The sequence below is a fragment of the Pongo abelii genome, chromosome 5 (assembly GCF_028885655.2).
Source record: "Pongo abelii isolate AG06213 chromosome 5, NHGRI_mPonAbe1-v2.0_pri, whole genome shotgun sequence".
Taxonomy (NCBI): Eukaryota; Metazoa; Chordata; class Mammalia; order Primates; family Hominidae; genus Pongo; species Pongo abelii.
Window position 1 is genome coordinate 28299143 of NC_071990.2, and position 22149 is coordinate 28321291.

Consider the following 22149-nt stretch of genomic DNA (forward strand, 5'->3'; position numbering starts at 1 on the left):
CCAGCCCTATAGATTCTTCTTTCAGGGCATCTGCAGAGAAGAGAGAGAGAGATCCCTCCTCACACCATGCCGGGGCTCAAATCTCACCTGAAGCCGTAGAACATCTCAGAAAACAACAGACAGAGAAATTATTGGGCAACAACTTGAATTCAACCTGGAAGTGAAACTCAAGCTCACTTTGGGGTCCCTTTCTAGGCATCTTGAAGGATTTTTGCAACGCAGTTGTTTTCCAAGTTCCACTTGGCATGACTTACTGTAAGAAGCTGATATGAAAGTCTCACTTAAAAAGTCAGCTTGCACCAAGGATGATTGACTTGGCATAGTTCCCAGGGACCTAGGTGAAACAGTCAACTTTTTGTCACAGATGCAATGTAGTCACAAGAAAAGAGCATCTAAGCACAAAGAGAGCTTAAGACAGAACTCTGAGTAAAACCGATCTCCGTTTTTGACACTAGAGAAACACAAGGATATAGAGACAAAGAGCAGACAAAATGGATCTCCAGAATACCTTTATTTTAAACAAGTTTTGTCTAACGTTATTACTAACACTTTTCGGCCATTTTACTAACCAAATAACTCTAACTTTTAAGAAGGAGAAAGTTTCCTGTGATATATTGATAAGCCTTCTAACTGCACTTAAAAGGGAAAAAACCCAGATGTTGAGATCTAGGACTCAAAGACTAACAGAAAAGGTAAAACTGTAATATTGGAAGCTCACTTTGTTACTTTGTGAAAGTGAAAGCATGTATTAACTTGATTAGCTCATAATTGTGCCAGGTTTATTTAGTGAGGTTGAAAGGGGATGGAGACAATTGAGAAAAAAGTTATTTGGGAAAAGATTTTGAAAAAGGCTTATTTTTCCTTCAGACTTTAAATCTGAGGTGGATAAAGGTATTGTGGAAAATTAAAGATGGCTACAAATTATTTGACATTTCTCATCAGGATGTGGGGTCTATGTCACTTTCCCTTGAATCTGAGTGGGGTTAATCATTAATTTGACCAATAAAATACTGCAAAAGTGATGCCGTGGTTTCTGGCCTGAGCCTTTGGAGAGCAGCAGCTTTCACTTTTTGTCTTTGAGAACAATTGCTCTTGAAGTCCTGAGCCACCATGGAAGAAGTCTGCCAACCCTGCTTTCCAGTGACTGAGCTGCAAGAATCCTTCAAGATGCCGAAAAAATGACCCCAAAGTGAGCTTTATGTGGCTCCGAGACCACATAAAGAAGCTCTGAGACCACATGGAGAAGATTAGCCCGGCTAAGCCCACTTTTCTGGCTGTCCCTGCCAAGGCACTTGGCATGGCAGTGAAGCTGTCTTGGATTTTCCAGACAAATTATACTGCCAGATGAATACCAGCAAGTGATCTTAGTTGACACCACATGAAACAGAAGAATTTCTCAGCTGAGTCCTCCCCAAATTCCTGGCCCAAAACATGATGGTGTGGTTTTTTCCACTGTTTTGGAGTAACTTTTTATGCAGCAATAGATAACAAGATCAGATGTTTACTAGATTGTAATGGTTTGATTAGACTGTTTCCTAAGAATATTAACTTTCCTCCGTTTCAATGACATAGTCAATATGCAATTTTCAATTTGTAGTTGATATTTAAATTTCCAGTTAGGAAAAAGCTTGATGTTGAGGACTTGCACTAAATTTTAGGCCAGGTATAGCTCCAATTTTTATGGAAATTATTATATACAGTATAAGGTAATTTTTTATGGGCTATAGTTAGCAATTTCTTTTTTATCTTTTTTACTATTTATTTTTTATTGTACTTTAAGTTCTAGGGTACATGTGCACAACGTGCAGGTTTGTTACATATGTATACATGTGCCATGTTGGTTTGCTGCATCCACTAATTCATCACTTACACTAGGTATTTCTCCTAATGCTATCCCTCCCCTATCCCCCCACCCCACGACAGGCCCCGGTGTGTGATGTTCCCTGTCCTGTGTCCAAATGTTCTCGTTGTTCAATTCCCACCTACGAGTGAGAACATGCGGTGTTTGATTTTCTGTCCTTGTGATAGTTTGCTCAGAATGATGGTTTCCCGCTTCATCCATGTCGCTACAAAGGACATGAACTCATCCTTTTTTATGGCTGCATAGTATTCCATGGTGTATATGTGCCACATTTTCTTTATCCAGTCTATCATTGATGGACATTTGGGTTGGTTCCAAGTCTTTGCTATTGTGAATAGTGCTGCAATAAACATACGTGTGCATGTGTCTTTATAGTAGCATGATTTATAATCCTTTGGGTATATACCCAGTAATGGGATCACTGGGTCAAATGGTATTTGTAGTTCTAGATCTTTGAGGAATCGCCACACTGTCTTCTACAATGGTTGAACTAGTTTACAGTCCCAACAACAGTGTAAAAGTGTTCCTATTTCTCCACATCCTCTCCAGCACCTGTTGTTTCCTGACATTTTAATGATTGCCATTCTAATTGGTGTGAGATGGCATCTCATTGTGGTTTTGACTTGCATTTCTCTGATGACCAGTGATGATGAGCATTTTTTCATGTGTCTGTTGTCTGCATAAATGTCTTCTTTTGAAAAATGTCTGTTCCTATCCTTTGCCCACTTTTTGATGGGGTCGTTTGATTTTTTCTTGTAAATTTGTTTAAGTTCTTTGTAGATTCTGGATATTAGCCCTTTGTCTGATGGGTAGATTGCAAAAATTTTCTCCCATTCTGTAGGTTGCCTGTTCACTCTGAGGGTAGTTTCTTTTGCTGTGCAGAAGCTCTTTAGTTTAATTAAATCCCCTTTGTCTGTTTTGGATTTTGTTGCCATTGCTTTTGGTGTTTTAGTCATGAAGTCCTTGCCCATACCTATGTCCTGAATGGTATTGCCTAGGTTTTCTTCTAGGGTTTTTATGGTTTTAGGTCTAACATTTAAGTGTTTAATCCATCTTGAATTAATTTTTGTATAAGGTGTAAGGATGGGATCCATCTTCAGCTTTCTACATATGGCTAGCCAGTTTTCCCAGCACCATTTATTAAATAGGGAATCCTTTCCCCATTTCTTGTTACTAACCAATTTCTTAATCACATTAAACACTAAACCAAATCAGGGTTAGACCTGAAACCTTTTTAAAAAATCAAAGTGTGGGATCCTGTAGTAACTATATTAAACAGTTGTTGTCAAATCACATTTTTGTATTTTAAATCCATATTTCTCACCTAGAAAAATGTTAGTATTTAAACTCAATATATAAACATTTAACATATTACCAAATTTTAAATTCTCATATTTATTAAAAAATACTAATTTCTGGCCAGGCGTGGTGGCTCACGCGTGTAATCCCAGCACTTTGGGAGGCCGACGGGGGAGGATCACCTGAGGTCAGGAGTTCAAGACCAGCCTGGCCAATATGATAAAACCCTGTCTCTACTAAAAATACAAAAATTAGCTAGGCATGGTGGTGGGCACCTGTAATTCCAGCTACTTGGGAGGCTGAGGCAGGAGAACTGCTTGAACCTGGGAGGCGGAGGTTGCAGTGAGCCAAGATCACTCCACTGCACTCCAGCCTGGGCGACAGAGTGAGACTCCATCTCAAAAACAAAACAAAACAAAACAAAAAACTAATTTCTTAACTCTAAATCATCATTAGTGATAATAAAGGAAGTATTTCATTTACAGATTTGAAATCAGAAGCCAAAAGCAAAACAAAGTTTTGTGATGTGAATTCTGTGAGCTTCAGAAAGTATATAGTTGAGAACACAGGTACTTCAGAGAAAGCATATAGTTGAGAACACAGGTAAATATGTCAATAAAGGAAGAACCTTCAGGGTTCACATGGATATAGTAGAATGTTTTGTTTCCTATCTACAGCTCTAATGGGAGAGTCCATAACTAGCTGTTTAAAAAAAAAATCAAATTGTATCTAACTGATGAACCATTGATACCATTTGTTTTTTGCTGGTCATCTCTCATCTACCTTTAAGAAATGTGCGACAGATTGAGAAAAAGTCTGAAAACTATTTCAATAGGTCCATGCTGGTAAGCAGATACTGAGCCATATAACTGGGCATAAACTGAATAAAACCTTGTTTTAAAAAGTGAGCGAGTAAAAAAGTAAAAAGTGAGTAAAAATTTAAGCTGCCCTTCATCCCAAGGAGACAAAAGTAGAAACTGAGAATAGTAACATAATCATATATTGAAGGTTGTGACTTAAGTTCCAACTGAACATAGCAAATATTCAATAGGCAGTGTTAAGAGTAAATAAACAAAACAACAACAACAAGTAATAGAACTAAATTGCTTAGTGATATGGAGGTGACCATTAGGAGAACCAGAGATAGAAAAGGTACCCCTCAGGGGTACCAGGGAGTGTGTCAAATGATAAAGTAGGTCTGTTGCTTTTCAACGTAAAACCTGGTTTGCTGTTTGATTTTTAAAATATTATAAACCTTTCAGTGCAAAGTGGTCAATAAAAATTATAAGCCTATCTTACTTTGATTAAAGAAAAAGACAACAGCATGTTGGCAATGTTCATGTTTAAAAAAAAAAGAGAGAAGAAAAAGACAACAGCAAAAGAAAAATTAAAGGGCAGTGGTGCATGCCTGTAATCCCAGCACTTTGGGAGGCCAAGGTGATAGGATCACTTGAGGCCAGGAAGTTGAGGCTTGCAGTGAGCCATCATTGCACCACTGCACTGCAGCCTGGGTGACAGAATGAGACTCCGTCCCCGAAAAAGGAAAATTAACATTTTGAGTATTTGTCAAAATGCGGATGCTACTGCCCAAGGTGAACAATACCCAAGATGAACAATATGAACATATTAACAAAATAGTAAAATGTACCTATCCTAGAAGCATCAACTAGGCAGTTCTGTTGTTTAACACAAATGGTTTCTTTGGGAGGGCTGGATTGTCCTCTGAGTTGCAGGTCCTTAGGTTTTGAAATTCACAGATCACTAAGATATAATGGCCCATCTACAATATCTGCTGTGTGTGTGTGTATGTGTAACATAGACTTTGATCTTTTGATAAGACTCGTATTTTTGCATGACCTCTTAGAGGCCCTATAGGAAATTACTCCCACATTGAAGACTGTTGAGTTCCATCTAGGATTGAATCAAAGCATTAAGAATATGAGTATGAATAAAGGAAAAGGGGAAGGCTGCAATCTATATCTTCCACAAACACTAAAAGAAACACTGTTGGGAGCTGCAACAGTAGGTAATTTTGATAGCACGAGGAGAGAGTCAGTGTGACGCAGAGCAGAGCACCAATTTAAGAGAAAGAGTCTGAATCTAAGAGATTTTGATATAGGTCTGAACCTCACTTCTGGCACGTAATAACCGAGTGACTGTTTTATAAAATTTAAAGATTCTTTGATGAAGGGACACAACATACTGATGATGAAAAGCAGAATTTTGTTACTTACAACTCCAAAAGAGAGACGCTGCCATGCAGGGCTGCACACAGTTGGATCCACGGACAGAGTAATGGCAAGCTGGAGCTGCAGAAGGCAGTGTATATATATGGCAAGGAGGTGGAGTTAGCTCGGTTTCAGGGGCTCCATGTGGACTGGTTAATTTCATAGCCTCTGGGTCATAGGGGCTGTCCCTAGTTGTCTAGTACCTGTCCTCAGAGAATGAGGCCCTAATAAGGGAGGCAGTTGTGGTGTGTGCACAGTGGCTTCAGAGAGTGGAGGACCAATAAGTAAAGAGACTGGGATAGGGGTTAGCAAACTATCTGCAAAGGGGAATTGAAGATTTGTTAGCCATAACTTACAAACTGGGTCAAGATAGCATTTGTGAAATATGTCACAGTGACCTTGAGCACACGACCACTCCATTGAGCTTCAGTTGCCTCACCTCTAAAAAATTTCCATGTGTGAAGTATCTTCTACTAGTACCTAGTTATAATACATTCACAATAAATGGAATTTACAATAATATAGACAACTTGCTTTGATGTCTGACACCAGTTTATTCAATTTCTTTGTCAATAATCTGGGAGATAAATAAGGTATTTACAGTAAAGGCAGATTTCCCACTTTAAAAGCAATCATAAAATCTGTCCTGATGTTTAATCAATATTGTTTACTATGCTGTTTTATGGTGGTCTCAAATTTAAAAATAGTTTACTAAACTTACTACATAGTTTACACTGAAAAGGGTTTTCCTCCAGTTTGTACTCAGAGATGGTAAAACAGGCCTGTGTTCTGAAATGTTGGCCACACTCATTGCAATAACAGTGCTCCTCTCCAGCATGGAAAAACTGGTGCTGGTTAAGGGCTAACAACCGGCAGGATGCTTTCTGACATTCATTACATTTGTAGGGCCTCTATCCAGTGTGTTTTTTTTAAAAATGTCTAATACAGCTACCATTTGCACTTAAAGTCTTTTTACATTCTTCATGTAAAATGAAGATTGTAGGATTGGTCTCCTGCATAAGTTTTCTAAAGTTCAGTAAGCCCTGGGCTTAAGTACTTCCCACAGTCAGTATCTTCGAGGTATTTCTCCCTTGAAGAGTGTATGTTCTGATGTTTCACAAGACTTTTACTGAGTCACTAGTCTCAATCTCATTATGCTCACAGAGCTTGTTTTTCAGAAAATCATTTCTAGGAAGGCCTCCATTGTGACTCTCACTTTCCTACTGGGTATCTTCTTTCTCCTCCAAGTGAGCATTCTTAGTACAGATGCTGGGTTGCCCATGCCGGTCCTATTCGCAGGAGAAATCCTGCAAATAGGACCTCATAATGGATCTTCGTAGTGGATCTCTGCTGCTCAGTGTGGCCTGCTCTCTAACTGAAGGCTAACACTGAATACATTTAAAGAATGTTTTCATCTAGTGGATCTCCTGAAGAGGGATAAGTTGTGTACAGAAGCTTTCCTGCCGTCATGGCACTTACAAGCTTTCTCTGCTATATAAACTACCTGATGCTGAATCAAGGCAGACCGATGAATCAGGGTTTTACTACACTCATTCCAACCAAAGCATTTCTCTTCTGAATGTTTTTCAAGATCATCAAAAACTCTTGCATTCTGAGTAAAGCCTTTTCAACAAGTGTTTTTCACCTGTATTAAGTCTCCAATGTCGACTAAAAACTGATCTTTAACAGTTTTTCCACACCCATCACATTACAGGGTTTTTCTTTCCACCTGGATTCCCATTTGACGAATAAGGCCATTTTTTGATCTAAGGGTCTTCCCACACTCTTCACATACAGTGGGTGGGCTCAGAGTTTGCTTTCTTTGCTGCTCAGCGAAGTCTGTATTTGGAGTAAAGGCTCCTCCGTGTACCCCATGCTGCAAGACTTTCTGTGTTCAGAGGAGCTTCTGATGCTGATTATGTACTAAATTCTGGATAACGTTCGTTTTGGAGTCATTGAGTTTGACTTGTTTCTTAATCGTGGAATGTACCTAACTGCTCCTTCAGACTCTGCAAAATTTTCCTTTGGGTCTGCCAGATAGTCCCCTATGTGGTTCCCTTTCTTCATGTTTCTTGCTTTGGACACATATTTCTGTATTTGCTTCTAGAATCACCATCTGAAGCTATAAGTAGACGAACTATCCAAGGAAGAACATAAATTCAATGAGTACAATTCAGATTTATGAGGCAAGTATTTTAGGATGTGGGTAACAGGGCTGCTGCATGTAGGAGAGGGAAGTAGTTAGCAAGAAGACTGATGAAGGTCACTGAAAAAATGCAAAGCACAATAGGAAGCCAATCAAGATGTGTAGAAGGGACAATATTTGAGAGCAAGGAGACATTGTCTGAAACTTTTGCAGTGGTAAAGTGATGCATATGGGTAAGTGTAGAAATATGGACTAAGTATAAAATCTTTGGAAAAGTAGCCAGTGGTAAGGAGCAGGAAAGGACCGTTAAAGATGATGATTCTGAGGTTGATTTATACTCACTAATAATGGACAACCATAAAAAGGGGATCACAGTAAATATGAGAGTATGTGACAGAGACACTCTAGAAATAAGCAAGTCAAGGTTTAGTGGAAGTCTTGCTCCATTTGGGATACTTATTATCCTAAGTCAACAACTGATGGTGCCCTGGAGTCTCTTTTTATCTAAGACTTCTTAAATAGATCCTTCTCTGCTACTTAGTATAAGAAAGGAAGTTAAATATGTCTAATAAAACTATACTGTGGTTTTGGCATTTATTTAAATGTATAAAAACATTTACACATTTATTTAAATGTATAAAAACATTTACACATTTATTTAAATGTATAAAAACATTTACACATTTATTTAAATGTATAAAAAACATAAAGAATATGTAATTTGGCCAGGGGCAGTGGCTCATTCCTGTAATCCCAGCCCTTTGGGAGGCCATGGTGGGCAGATCGCTGGAACCCAGGAGTTCGAGACCAACCTGGGCAACATAGCGAGACCTCGTCTCTACAAAAAATACAAAAAAATTAGCCAGGCATGGTGGTGCCTACCTGTATTCCACAGTGTGTATTTGCCACATTTTCTTTATTCCACCATTGATGGCCATCTAGGTTGATTCCATGGAGCATGGGGTACATGGGGGAGCCTTTACTTCCATTTTTGCTATTGTGTATAGTGCTGTGATGAACATGTAAGTGCATATATATTTTTGGTAGAATGCTTTATTTTCCTCTGGGTACATACCCAGTAGTGGGATTGCTGGGTTGAATGGTAGTTCTTTGAGAAGTCACCAAACTGCTTTCCACAGTGGCTGAACTGTGTATAAGCATTCCTTTTTCTCCTCAGCCTCACCAGCATCTCTTATTGTTTGACTTTTTAATAACAACCATTCTGACTGGTGTAAGATGGTTCTCATTGTGGTTTTTATTTGCATTTCTCTGATGATTAGTGATGTTGCACATTTTTTCATATGTTTGTTGGATGTTGTATGTCTTCTTTTGAGATGTGTCTGTTCATGTGATTTCCTCATTTTTTAATGGGGTTGTTTTTTGCTTGTTGAATTGTTTGTTTTCCTTATAAATTCTGGATATCAGATCTTTGCTGGATGCAGATCGCAAGTATTTTTTTTTTTCGTAGTCTATTTACCTGTTAATAATTTCTTTTACTGTGAAGAAGCTCTTTAGTTAATTAGATCCCACTTGTCAATTTTCATTTTTGTTGAGATTGCTTTTAAGGACTTTATCATAAATTCTTTCCCAAGGCTGATGTCCAGAATGCCATTTCCTAGGTTTTCTTCTAGGAATTTTTTTTTTTTTTTTTTTTTGAGATGGAGTCTCGTTGTGTCACCCAGGCTGGAGTGCAGTGGTGCAATCTTGGCTCACTGCAAGCTCTACCTCCCAGGTTCATGCTTTTCTAGGATTCTTATAGTTTGTGGTCTTACTTTTAAATCTTTAATCCATCTTGAGTTAATTTTTCTCTATGGTGAAAGGTAGGAATCCAGTTTCATTCTTCTGCATATGGCTAGCCAGCTATCTCAGCACCATTTATTGAATAGGGAGCCCCTTTCCCTGTTGCTTATTTTTGTTCTTTGTCAAAGATCAGATGACTATAGATATGCAGCCTTATTTCTGGGCTATTTTGATCCATTGGTCTCTGCATCTGTTTTTGTATCAGTACCATGTCATTTTGGTTACTGTAGTCTTACAGCATAGTTTGAAGTCAACTAATGTGATGCCTTCAGGTTTGCTCTTTTTGCTTAGGGTTGCTTTGGCTATTTGGGTTATTTTTGGTTCCACATGAATTTTAGAATAGTTTTTTCTAATTGTGTGAAAATGACATTGGTAATTTGATAGGAATAGTGTTGAATCTATAGATTGCTTTGGCCAGTATGGTCATTTTAGTGATATTGATTCTTCCAATCCATGAGCAGGAAATGCTTTTCCCTTTGTTTGTGTCATCTATGATTTCTTTTTTCTTTCAGCAGTGTTTTATAGTTCTTTTTGTAGAGGTCTTTGAAGCTTGGTTAGATATATTCCTAGGTATTTTATTTTTTTTGTGTCCATTGTAAATGGGATTGCATACAACTTGCTTTTAGATGGTTCAGCTGAAAAAGAAAAAGGAAGAAAGAAAGGAGGAAGGAAAGGAGGAATGAAAGCAAAGTATACATGTGGCTGGGTGTGGTGGCTCATGCCTATAATCTGAGTACTTTGGGAGGCCAAGGAGGGAGGATCATTTGAGGCCAGGAGTTCAAAACCAGCCTGGGCAATATAGTCAGATCCTGTCTCTACAAAAAATTTAAAAGTTAGCTGGGCATGTTGACACATGTCTGTAGTTTTAGCTACTCAGGAGGATGAGGTGGGAGGATCCCTTGAGCCTTGAACTCAGGAGTCTGAAGCTGCAATGAGCTATGGTTGCACCACTGCACTCCAGCCTGGGCAACAGAGTGAGACTCTGTCTCTTAAAAAAAGGAAGAAAGAAAAAAGTGTACATGTGTCTTAATCTGTTAAGTCTATTATAACAAAAACACCATAAACTCAGTGATGTATAAACAACAAACATTTATTTCTCACAGTTCTGGAAGTGGAGAAGTCCAAGATGAAGGCGCCAGCAGATTTGGTATCTGGCGAGGGTCAATGATCGTGCCTTCTTGCTATATCCTCACACAGTGGAAGGGTATGGCAGCTCTCTGTGGCCGTTTTTTTATAAGGGCACTAATCTTATTTAAGAGGGTATCTCCAAAGGGCCCCACCTCCTAATACCATCACAGTGATGACTGATTAGGTTTCAATATATGAATTTTGGGGACACACAAACATTCAGACCATAGCAGCAGTATACATTGTGATAAAGCAATTTTTTTTAAAAAAGTAGTAATTTTACCAAAATAAGGAATTTTTAAGGAAAAGGAAGTGAAATAATATATGAAAGGCAATGGAAACCTGGCTGGGTGCAGTGGCTCATGCCTGTATCCCAGCACTTTGGGTGGCCTCGGAGTTTGAGACCAGCCTAGCCAACATGGGTGAAACCGTGTCTCTACTAAAAATACAAAAATTAGCTGGGCATGGTGGTACTTGCCTGTAATCCCAGCTACTTGGGAGGCTGAGGCAGGAGGATCACTTGAACCTGGGAGATGGAGGTTGTAGTGAGTGGAGATTGCTCAACTGCACTCCAGACTGGGTGACAGAGTAAGACTCCGTCTTTAAAAAAAAAAAAAAAAAAAGACAATAGAAACCCAATCAGGCTCAAAAATGAGAAGACTCACTAGCCATGGTTGATGAATATAGAGACAGGGTTGCCAAGGAATATGCACCAGACTGAGGTCTCAATTATTTTGGCCTCATTTTGTCTCCAACTAAAAAATTGACCTCGAGCAAGTCACATAAACTCTGAGTCTATTTTGTAACCTATGAAACAATAAATTAGGCCATTAGATTTTAATCCCATTCCCCCTTCCTTTTTATAGACCAGTAAAAGATTTTTTTTTCTTTTTTCTTTTTTCTTTTTTTTTAAATAGGAACTTGCTCTGTCACCCAGGCTGGAGTGCAGTGGTGCGATCACAGCTCACTGCAGCCTCACCTTCTGGGCTCAAGCGATCCCACCTAAACCTGCAGAGTAGCTGGGACTATAGACATGTGCCACCATGATCAGCTAATTTTTAAATTTTCTTTAGAGACGGTGTCTTACTATGTTGCAACACTGGTCTAGAACTTCTAGACTCAAGTGATCCTTCTGTCTTGGCCTCCCAAAATGCCAGGATCGCAGGTGAGCTACTGCAGTTGGCAAAAACCATTTTTAGGAATTTGAATAAATTCCTAAAAATAAAGCAGAGCCTTTTCTCAGGTGAAGCAAAGGGGGCTGGATGCCAGAACCCTGCTTTACTGACCTGATCCTGCCCATGGCTGACTGCCAAGTAACATCTGAGGAGTCACCTCAGGTTCTGGAGAACAGTTTGAAAGCCAATGATTGTGCTGATTTTTAAAGGCCTTTTATAGGCCTTTAATATGCTTAAAGTGTCTGTACGTTAAAAAATAAACTTGGTTATCATTGTCTGGGAACATTAAAAAGATAAATTTGTGTGGTTTAAAAACAGTATACAGTCAATTATTAAGCTCTTAATAGAGGCCTTTCCTGATTACTGTAAAGTAGCCTTTAACCACACTCCAGTCACCATGACAACATCCTGTTTTATTTTCTTTATAGCATTTATCAGTACCTAAAATTATCAATACTTCTGTGTTTGTCAGTTCTCTCTCCCTAGAATATGTATTCCTTGAGGAAAAGGATTCCCTAATCTAAAAGGGATTAATAATGAGATGATGGCGTCCAATATGTGCTCAATATATTTGTCACCTAAGGATTTCAGAAACATAAGTTTCCATGTGGATTTTTACACTTCACATGTTAAAGCGGTCATCTTATGGGTGGTTTCTACTTTCTCTTGAAAATTAACCACAATTTACTAATTTTAATAAACTAATTTTGGATGCAGCCCTGGAAAAGGGAATATGTTGTAGGCTCTCTGGATTCTGTTATGTTCTTCCAAAGAGTATTGAGTTTTGTATTTTTAAGCAGTAGATAACTTTATTATTTATTTATTTATTTATTTATTTATTTTTTGAGACGGAGTCTTGCTCTTGTCTCCCAGGCTGGAGTGTAGTGGTGTAATCTCAGCTCACCACAACCTCTGCCTCCCGGGTTCAAGCTGTTCTCCTGCCTTAGCCTCCTGAGTAGCTGGGATTACAGGCGCCTGGCTAATTTTTGTAGTTTTAGTAGAAACGGGGTTTCACCATGTTGGCCAGGCTGGTCTCAAACTCCTGACCCAGGTGATCCGCCCGCCTCGGCCTCCCAAAGTGCTGGGATTATAGGCGTGAGCCACTGCGCGTGGCCGCAGGTAGATAACTTTAAATTGTCACTCTCGTAGTGGATGGCAGCTGAAACCTGAGTTGACATTTTAGCCATAGCTGAACTACTTGAAATCTACTCTGTGATGCATGGTTCAGGAACCATGGGGAAATTTGGGTGGATTTTATATATAGAACTTGGGGCTGCACTTATCTGTTTTTTGCCTTCCTAGGATTCCCACCCCACTCCCTTTCCAGTTGCTGGGATCCCCTAAACTCTTTGAAGATCCTTTGGTTCTTCAAACCAGTAAGACTGTGGATTTTCCAGTCCTTTTTCAGTCATCCCACGTGGCATAGACTGAGACCTACTCCTAGGCTAGGAGATATAACTACCAATGCACTGTCCTGACAGATCAGATGAGTTAATATAATTGAAAGGACTTTCAAAGCAAATGTAATTATTAATATTGACTCTCATATAGTATAACTTAGATTTCCTGAAATGCAGGCATGACACCATGTTTATCTTTGCAATCCTGTAGCAGCTTACATTGTACTACACATAGGTGTTCAAATCATTTTCATTTAACTCAAATGAGTAGTACCTAATTAGGTGTGGAAGTAACAGGAAAAGTGGTAGTTTGGAGAATTACTCTAGAAGGCAAAACGTTTTCATCAATTAACAAGAACTTTGAAATGCACAACTAATAAAACAACTTGTGAGATACAGAAATAATCAAATATGAAGAGAAATTAGTTAATTTAATCATAAACCAATCACTTTATTCTAGTTAGTAACTGATTAAATAAAACATAAGTTCAACTTCCTGTGCTACTTATCAGTGTTCACTCAGTAGGTGAAATGTATACACTCTCATGATTCTGGGAGGAAAAATCCACTTTAAATGGCAAGAGAAACCAAGTTATTTGGTACCCCTCCTTCATGGCTTTGAAATGCCCAATTCACATTGCTTTCAAAATTTAGCAAGATATTACTGCATTTTGCACAGTATTGTGCATACAATAGGCACTCAACTTTTTTTACGTGTCTTCAGTTGCTCACAGCCTATGTTCTAGGAATTTATAGATGCTGCTGAATTGTTTGATCTGGACTGCAGAACACTGACCTGGAATCCACTGAACTTAAACCAGTTCTCACTGTGGCTTATTACTTTCTAATTGAATAAATCTTTACCTTTCTTAGCCTCTTTATCTGTAGAAAACAGACAATAACTAATTCACAGAGTTGTAATGATTAATGGAGAACATCTGAAGACATTTTATAAGCTTTAGAAAAAACGATAAAGATGTAAATTCCAAATTGTTCACAATAGGTTTTAGTGCTAGGCACGTTTGTAATTGGGAACTAACTTGATAAACTTTTTCTCCCTGTGCCTCAAAAAAGTTTCATGAAATAGAACAATTTGTTTGTTCTTTAACCAACCTAAGAGATTTTGTTCAATAGTTCACATACTTTTAGCAATTAAAAACAGTATATTTGTGAGGTTTTTCATGGGGAAATCTGGAAAATAGGGCAGAGCAGTGTTTTCCAAGGTTTAAGGTATATAACAATCAACTGCGGATCTTGTTAAAATGCAGATTCTGATTCAGTTGGTCTGGGGTGATGCCAGGGCTGCCGATCTTCTGACCACTTTGAGTAAAAAGAGTCTAAACCTATTGAAGAAAGATAGTAAACAATGATCTTGTTCATGCTTATGATTAAAGATAGCATCTAAGTAAGTTGTTTTCCTACGCAGATAACTAGTAGGTAAGCTAGGTAATTTTTAAAAACTCTGCGTTCAGTTGTGAATTCATGACACTTGGAACAATTGCTGAAAATGTAACCATTTTTCTCAGAGTTGGAGGCTAAAAGCTTAAGAAGGAAGCACTTCTGAGGGCTTGTAAGAGATAATTTTCTTCCCTGTGCAACTCCTGAAAGGGAAAACAATTGCTTTAAGATAAAGTTTTTTTTTTTTTTTTTTTTTTGAGACGGAGTCTCACTCTGTCGCCCAGGCTAGAGTGCAGTGGCGCGATCTCGGCTCACTGCAAGCTCCGCCTCCCGGGTTCACGCCATTCTCCTGCCTCAGCCTCCCGAATAGCTGGGACTACAGGCACCTGCCACCGCGCCCGGCTAATTTTTTTTGTATTTTTAGTAGAGACGGGGTTTTACCGTGTTAGCCAGGATGGTCTCGATCTCCTGACCTCGTGATCCGCCCGACTCGGCCTCCCAAAGTGCTGGGATTACAGGCTTGAGCCACCGCTCCCGGCTAAGATAAAGTTTACATAGGAGCCAGATCATCTTAATCTGGGGGCTTCTGATATTGAAGTCCATGGACATCTAGTGGAAAGAACAGTGGACTGGGATACAGAGCCCTAGTATTTATTAATTTGCTTCCTAGCATTGGGTATGTATGTACATATTTTGTTTTTAACTGTCTCAACTTCCTGTCAGCAAAACGGGAATAACTGGTCCTGACAACTTCATAGGGTGACTACGCGAATCAAAAGGTAATATATGTAAAAATATTTCTTCAAGGCTGTTAGAAGTGTGAGGTGGTATAATGGTAAAGAATGCAGACTCTGGAGTCAGACCAGCTTCACTTCTTTATAGCTGTGTATTATTTACCTTCTGGTTTCATTTCAAAACTAGACTGAGGAATAAACAAATGCCTCTGGAGGAATTTATACTGATGACCATTCAGGAAAATTTCTTACTAAGTGATTTTGAGTATCAAAGATAAAAGACAAATTATTTCTCCAGAGCTTCCCATTTATTATTTTGCATTCACATAAGAATACAGATTATATTCATGATAAAGAATATTAAGGCCAGGTGCAGTGGCTCATGCCTGTAATCCCAGCACTTTGGGAAGCCAAAATGGGTGGATAGTTTGAGGCAGGAGTTTGAGATCAGCCTAGGCAACACAGTAAGACCCCTGTGAAGTTGACTTCAAGTTGTGAAACACTGTATGATTACGTAAGTTATTTATTTTTAATTTTTTAATTTTTGTGGGTACACTGTAGGTATATATATTTATAAGGTACATGAGATGTTTTGATACAGGCATGCAATGTGAAATAAGCACATAATGGAGAATGGGGTATCCATAATTTATTTATTTATTTATTTATTTATTTGAGATGCAGTTTCACTCTGTCTCCCAGGCTAGAGTGCAGTGGAGCCATCTCGGCTCACTGCAAGCTCTGCCTCCCAGGTTCACGCCATTCTCCTGCCTCAGCCTGCCGAGTAGCTGGGACTACAGGTGCCCGCCACCACACCCCGCTAATTTTTTGTATTTTTAGTAGAGACGGGGTTTCACCGTGTTAGCCAGGATCGTCTCGATCTCCTGACTTTGTGATCTGCCTGCCTTGGCCTCCCAAAGTGCTGGGATTACAGGCATAAGCCACCACGCCCGGCCAATTTATTTATTTATTTTTAGATACAGGATCTCACTCTGTCACCCAGGCTGGAGTGCAGCAGCACAAATGTAGCTCACCGCAGCCTCTAACTCCTGACCTTAAGCGACCCTCCCACATCAGCCTTCTAAGTAGCTGGGATTACAGGCATGAGCCACCACATCTGGATACATACGACATAACTTACAGACTGGTATTAAAATTAATGATGGTTCAAAGACTATTAGTTGATTATTTAAATGATTCAGCAGTAAAACTTAGTATGATTTTCTACACTATACTCAAAAGTATAAAAAGATCATTATATTTATGGTGGTCAAAATGAACAATTAACTTGATCATCTTTCTCCTGCAGTAGAACTCAAAATCAATAAAGAGGATTTTGGCAATTTTCCTGAACCCCTAATAAAATGTATTAATAATAATAATAAATCAATACAACTTGTTTTGTTTTCACTTTTTTTTGACTCTAGGACTACTTTACTCATTTACCTGCCTGGCCCATAAACAAAATCTGAGTCTGCTTATTCCCTTCCTTTGAAGACCAGCTTGGGTTATCTCCAATGTTTTCCTAATGCAAATTAAAATTAACACACCTCTATTAAAAAAAAAAAAAAGATGCAGCTAGGTGCAGTGACTCATGCCTATAATACCAGCGCTTTGGGAGGCTGAGGTGAGAGGATTGCTTGAGGCCAGGAGTTCAAGACCAGCCTGGGCAACACAGTGAGTTTCCATCTACAAAAAATTTTTAAAAATTAGCTGGGCATGTTAGCATACACTTGTAGTCCTACCTATTCAAGAGGCTGAGGTAGGAGAACTGCTTGAGCTCAGGAGTTCGAGGTTACAGTGAGCTATATGATTGTACCACTGCACTGTAGCCTGGGTGACATAACAAGATCCTGTCTCTAAGACAGAGAGAGAGAGGAAAAAAAAAGCATCTTTCTTGTTTGGAGTCTTGGCTGGGAGGTACATATTATACATCAGAACTTAGGTAGGAATGGAAGGCCCAAGAATTCACTGTGCTGTCCCTAAAAGGATGCTGAACATGTTTGACTTGACAAATTATCACCACGGCAGCTACATTTAAAATACATTAATCATCTAATATTCTTATTTGTATTTTATGTACAACTTAAGTTTTCACTAAAAAGTATTATTAAATAACAGTCTAAGCTTTTGTGAGAACTGTATTTTGGAACAACTAGTAAAACATCTGGAAACTGAACTGGTGGTCCACAGGCCACTCTTTGAATCACAGAAGTGTTTTATTTGATTAGCGGTTAGGGGAAAAGTAAATGGCTTGTTCTGTTAAATGACAGGATTTTGGTGGGGACCATTTGAAGGGCCAGTTCTCATCCAAACCAAGTTCAAGGTCTGGTGGGAAGAAATTCTGCCTTTCCAATTTCAGATGCTGGACACTCACAAAATTTCAATGTCAGGTGAGAAGCTATTATGCAAAGCCTTTTCCATCCATATTTATCAACTTCCTAAGTTCTCTTTTGAGTGGATTCTCTGGTGTTGAATAAGGAATGAACGTTAAAGAGAAATTTTACTATACTGATTACAATGAAAGGGTTTCTCTCCAATATGGATTCTGATATGATGAAAAAGCTGAATTCTGACGTGAACTTTACCACACTTGTTACACTGGTAGTAACATATCTCTCTGGTGTGAAGCCTCTGGTGCTGGTTGAGGACTGACCACTGGCCAAAGGCTTTGTTGCACTTGTCACATTTATTATAGGGTCTCTCTCCAGTATGGATTCTCTTATGATGAATGAGTCCAGTGTTTGCACTGAAAGCTTTCCCATATTCTTCTCATTTATATATCTAACTCCAGTGTGAATTCTCTTATTTGCATGAAGCCTACACTCCTGAGTAAAGGCTTTCCCATACTTGTTACATTCATAGGAATCCTCACCAGTGTGAATTTCTGATGCTGAAGTAGGACAGAGTTCTGAGCAAAAATTATTCCACATTCATCACTGTGGTATTTTCTGGATATTTTCCTAGTCTTTCCTCATACATTTGGACATCTACACAAAGTTCTCAGGAATACTGCCATCAAATCTGACAGTGTTTTCCTGTTGGCATGTTATTTCATTTCTTTTGTTTGGGAAGAACATTCTCATTCTTCATTTTGATCAAATCATCTGAAAGAAGAGACTGAAAATGTCAGCATAATTCACTCATTCACATATACTTTACTTAATCACTTGCTCACGAAATAAGCACTTTTTAGAACTACATGCCAGAAGAACGAGATAACAGAAGGAACTTATGTGTATATCCACTAGTGGCATAACCATATAAAAGAGTAATTATTTCATATGTCCTTAAAGCAGTAAATTTTTTTTTTGTATAGCCCAAGTGAGATATATCTTAAGAACAAAAAGAATAGAAAACATGTGTGTACACACACACACCACCATTAAGCTATTTACAGTAATCATATTTGTGGGTAATGCTGATGTTTTTTATTATGAGGCTATTGTGTATATATTGTGGGACAGCAAATGAGTAATTATTTGATGTTCTATCATTCCTGGTGTCTTTGAGAATCCTCTAAAAGGAGATACAGATGAAGATAAGAGATTAAGACCCTGAAGTAGTAAATGTGAATTAGAACTATCAATGTGAACTCATGATACACACTTTCTTTTAAATTTTTTCCTAACTCTGAGTACTGGAAAGGCCTAGGACCAATAACTAAGCCATAAGCACTCCTAATGCCCTATTTTTGGTTTTGAAATACCATTTCCCATTAGGCAGAATCGGGGGTCCTTGGAAAAAGTATTAATTCTAGGACTATGTAAGGAAAACTATAAGATGGGCCTGGTACATCTTATCATACAGGTCAGCAAGAAAACTATCAAAGATGACTAGGTTCATGTCATAAGGATTCACATGCCAAACTGAAAAGGTCTGGCCGGGCACGGTGGCTCACGCCTGTAATCCCAGCTCTCAGGGAGGCAAGAGGCAGGAGGATAGCTTGAGCCCAGGAGTGCAAGACCTGCCTGGGCAATATAGCGAGACCCCGTTCTCCAGAAAAAGGAAACAACAACAACAACAACAACAACAAAAAAAAGACAAACTGAAAAGGTTTCTACTGCTCAAAGAGGAGACAAATGAGCTTTAGTAGGGATAGTATTATGGACTGAAAAACAACAAATAATGCTTCAATCCAAAAGTTCCTAATGATACTATTACTAACAACTGGTCACTGTTTTAAAGGATGACTACAAACTAATTCATTGTTTTGAAAACTGATTTAAAAAGCAAAGTAGTGGGGAGTGACTTAAGCAATTATCTTGCCTTTCCTAAACAAACCATTGAATAACCAAACAGAAAATCAGGGGAAATGTCTCTTTATATAACTATTCCAGCTTTATTAAATGAAGAAAGAAGGCTACAATTAGAATGTCACCATTTTGGGACCCCTAATGGATTATTGGCTACAGGTATTGAGGATCAATTAGCTGCTAACACCACAGAAAAAGAGACAAACAGAAAATAATAGGCTTCAAATAGAACACACCATCTTGCCAAAATCATTAAATTTATCTGGTCAAAAAAACTTAAAACTTGATTTTAATCAAGCCTGTATGTTACTACAATTTACAGAAAATACAGAGGACAACAGAACATCTTAGACTATAGCACATAATGCAGACAGCAAAACCCATGCTGTGTGCAACTCTGCAGGACAAACAACTTCATTTTCTTTAACAAGTGAGTTGGAAGAGAAAACAGGAGAGGGTACCCATATATTAAAAGAAACTTAGGAGACATATCAACCCATCACAATGTGTTTTCTTCCTTGGATCTTGATTCAAATAAGTTAAAAAACAAAATGAACAAAAAGTTTATGACATCTTTGAGAAAACTGGAAAATTGATATTAAGGAATTACTGTTAATTGTTTAGGTATGAAAATAGTATTATGTTTACATTTTTAAAATTCGTATCTTTTACAGCAAATATTGAAATATTTACATTTGAAATACTATGCTAGCTCAGATATGCTTTAAAATTATAAAAAACATGGGATATGAGTAGAGTTGTAAGTGAAACAAGATTGGCCATAATCTGATAATGTTGAAGCTGGGTGAGAGGTTCTTGGGGATTTATTAAAAGTAGTACAATTGTACTTTTATATATGCTTAAACTTTTTTCATAGTACAGAGTGAAGAAAAAAAGAAAAAGAAAAGAGTTTATGGCTTTTAGTTGGTAGCATTTAAAAAAAGAAAAAAGCAGCAATGTAAAAACCCTCTAAGGCCAGTTACAAAATAATTCAATACCCTTGCAGTGAAATGTATGTCAGCTACATATAGGTATTATATGTAACTTGAAAAGATATCCGTAATGTAATATTAAACTAAAAAACAAGTGGTAAACAATATGTACAGGATAATGACATTTTAGCATGTATGCATGCTTTCCCAGTAAGCATGCACCTACTAAAGTTTTATGTTTCCTACACTCATTTAAAAAATGTACATTTAAAAATTTACTTATTGCATGTAGCCTTTTAGTAGTTTTCTATTGGCTTCATTATAGAAAAACATTCTCCTGTCTTTGCGATAAGAGGTCTGGGTTAAGGAAGTTGGCAGTATTAGAAGGGAGAAACTGAACCATGCAAGGTAACGTGAGTAGCAGGATTTTTTTAAAAAAACAATTTTAAGGCAAAGAAGTGAAGAAAGAAAAGAATCATAATCCAGGTTAAAGTGGTATGCTTAGAGGAACACGTTAAAAGTGGAATAGGCAATAGATGAAAGGTATGCAGAGATTTTAGTGACGAGGTTCATTTGGAAAAATGCAAAAAGACACCAACATTTCCTAACTTCTTCTTTGCTATCTCCTCCTCAGCGTTCTCCTTAACAGTGTGAAACTCCCAACATTCAGAGCTGAGCTGACCCTTTACTGGCTAGAGCCGGACTCCAGGTGAGTCCTATGAGGCTGCCAGATACACTATTTGCGTTGGGACACTTCTTGTCCCCTGTAGGAGGGTGGGGAACTGGGGACAATTAGATGGATTTTAATGAGGGTGACATTTGCTGAAAGTTAGAGCTTAAAATCCCATTATTACTGTGGAACACACCATGGGAGGGCAGAAAGCAGTTTTCCGTTATCTGCAAGGGCAGGGATAAACGGACAAAGAGGGGAAAATATACAGGGCCTACAAGTTAAAAAAACTCACCAAACTAGAACAAAAATAAATAACTCTGGCCAATAACATGTTAGCCATTTTCTCTAACTACCCTAGAGAAGTTATGTCAACTCTCTTATCTCTCTCTGGAGATAATACCTGCTATCTGATAAGACATTTCTTCATTTTACCTTTCCTCCCAGATCATTCAGCTTCCTCTCCAAGTTCTTCAGTACAGACAGCCTCTTCCCTATACTCTGGGATGCTCCTATACCCAGGCCTGGAGTTCTTGGGTAGAATGGTCAGGATCAGTAGTTCCAAGATGTGTTCCTTGCTGTGTATCGCTGGTCTCCACCACTGATGGCAAAGAACCTGAAGCTGGACCCTTGAGGCCCAAGTAAATACCCACCGTATCCTCTCTGAAGAACTCCTGACCAGAAGCTCCCTTTCTGTGCAGGCTAGATTCTTTAACTATTTGACACTTCTTTTGTTCTTCTGCAGTTGGTCTGAATGCATTCCTGGGTGAAACAGCCCAGAAGACTGGCTCACTGCAGCAGTGCGTATGCTTCAGGCTGATGCTAAGGCATAACACATCATTGTTAAGATCAACTCCAAACTGGAACATGTTTACTCAGAGTGAATGGCTGTATCAAGGCAAAAAATATGAAGGTAAAAAAAAAATTTCTGTGAAAGATAAATAAGCAAAAAATGACATAAAATTAACTAAAAGACATTTCAGTTACTTCAAGAGTGAAGAATAAGACACTATTAGCTTTTAGATCTAGAAAATTCAGTGAAATATTCAGACGATTATCAAAAACAATAGGTACAAAAAGTAATGCACACAACTTGGCATGCTTATATTGCATGTCAGATGG

The 22149-nt window shown here is 38.3% G+C and overlaps 1 protein-coding gene and 1 long non-coding RNA gene across 14 annotated transcripts in view; one reads left to right on the forward strand and one right to left on the reverse strand.

Annotated features, from left to right (window-relative positions):
• LOC129060186 (uncharacterized) overlaps positions 1 to 22149 on the forward strand; it is a 51038-nt gene that overhangs the window by 18570 nt on the left and 10319 nt on the right. Inside the window, exons 3-5 of one of the 3 annotated variants that reach the window (XR_008526692.2) lie at positions 17443 to 17562; positions 20992 to 21066; positions 21773 to 21940. This is a non-coding gene — a long non-coding RNA (uncharacterized LOC129060186). Of the gene's footprint in view, positions 1 to 1081; positions 3174 to 17442; positions 17563 to 20991; positions 21067 to 21772; positions 21941 to 22149 lie in introns of those variants that run through there. The other 2 variants (XR_008526693.2, XR_008526691.2) reach the window with 2 other exon arrangements.
• ZSCAN23 (zinc finger and SCAN domain containing 23) overlaps positions 10409 to 22149 on the reverse strand; it is a 31131-nt gene continuing 19390 nt past the window's right edge. For 8 of the 11 annotated variants that reach the window (XM_063725153.1, XM_063725151.1, XM_063725155.1 and 5 more), the window contains one exon: positions 19488 to 21849. The gene's annotated coding sequence lies outside the window, so the exon portion shown is untranslated. Of the gene's footprint in view, positions 14381 to 19487; positions 21916 to 22149 lie in introns of those variants that run through there. The other 3 variants (XM_063725154.1, XM_063725152.1, XM_063725149.1) reach the window with 3 other exon arrangements.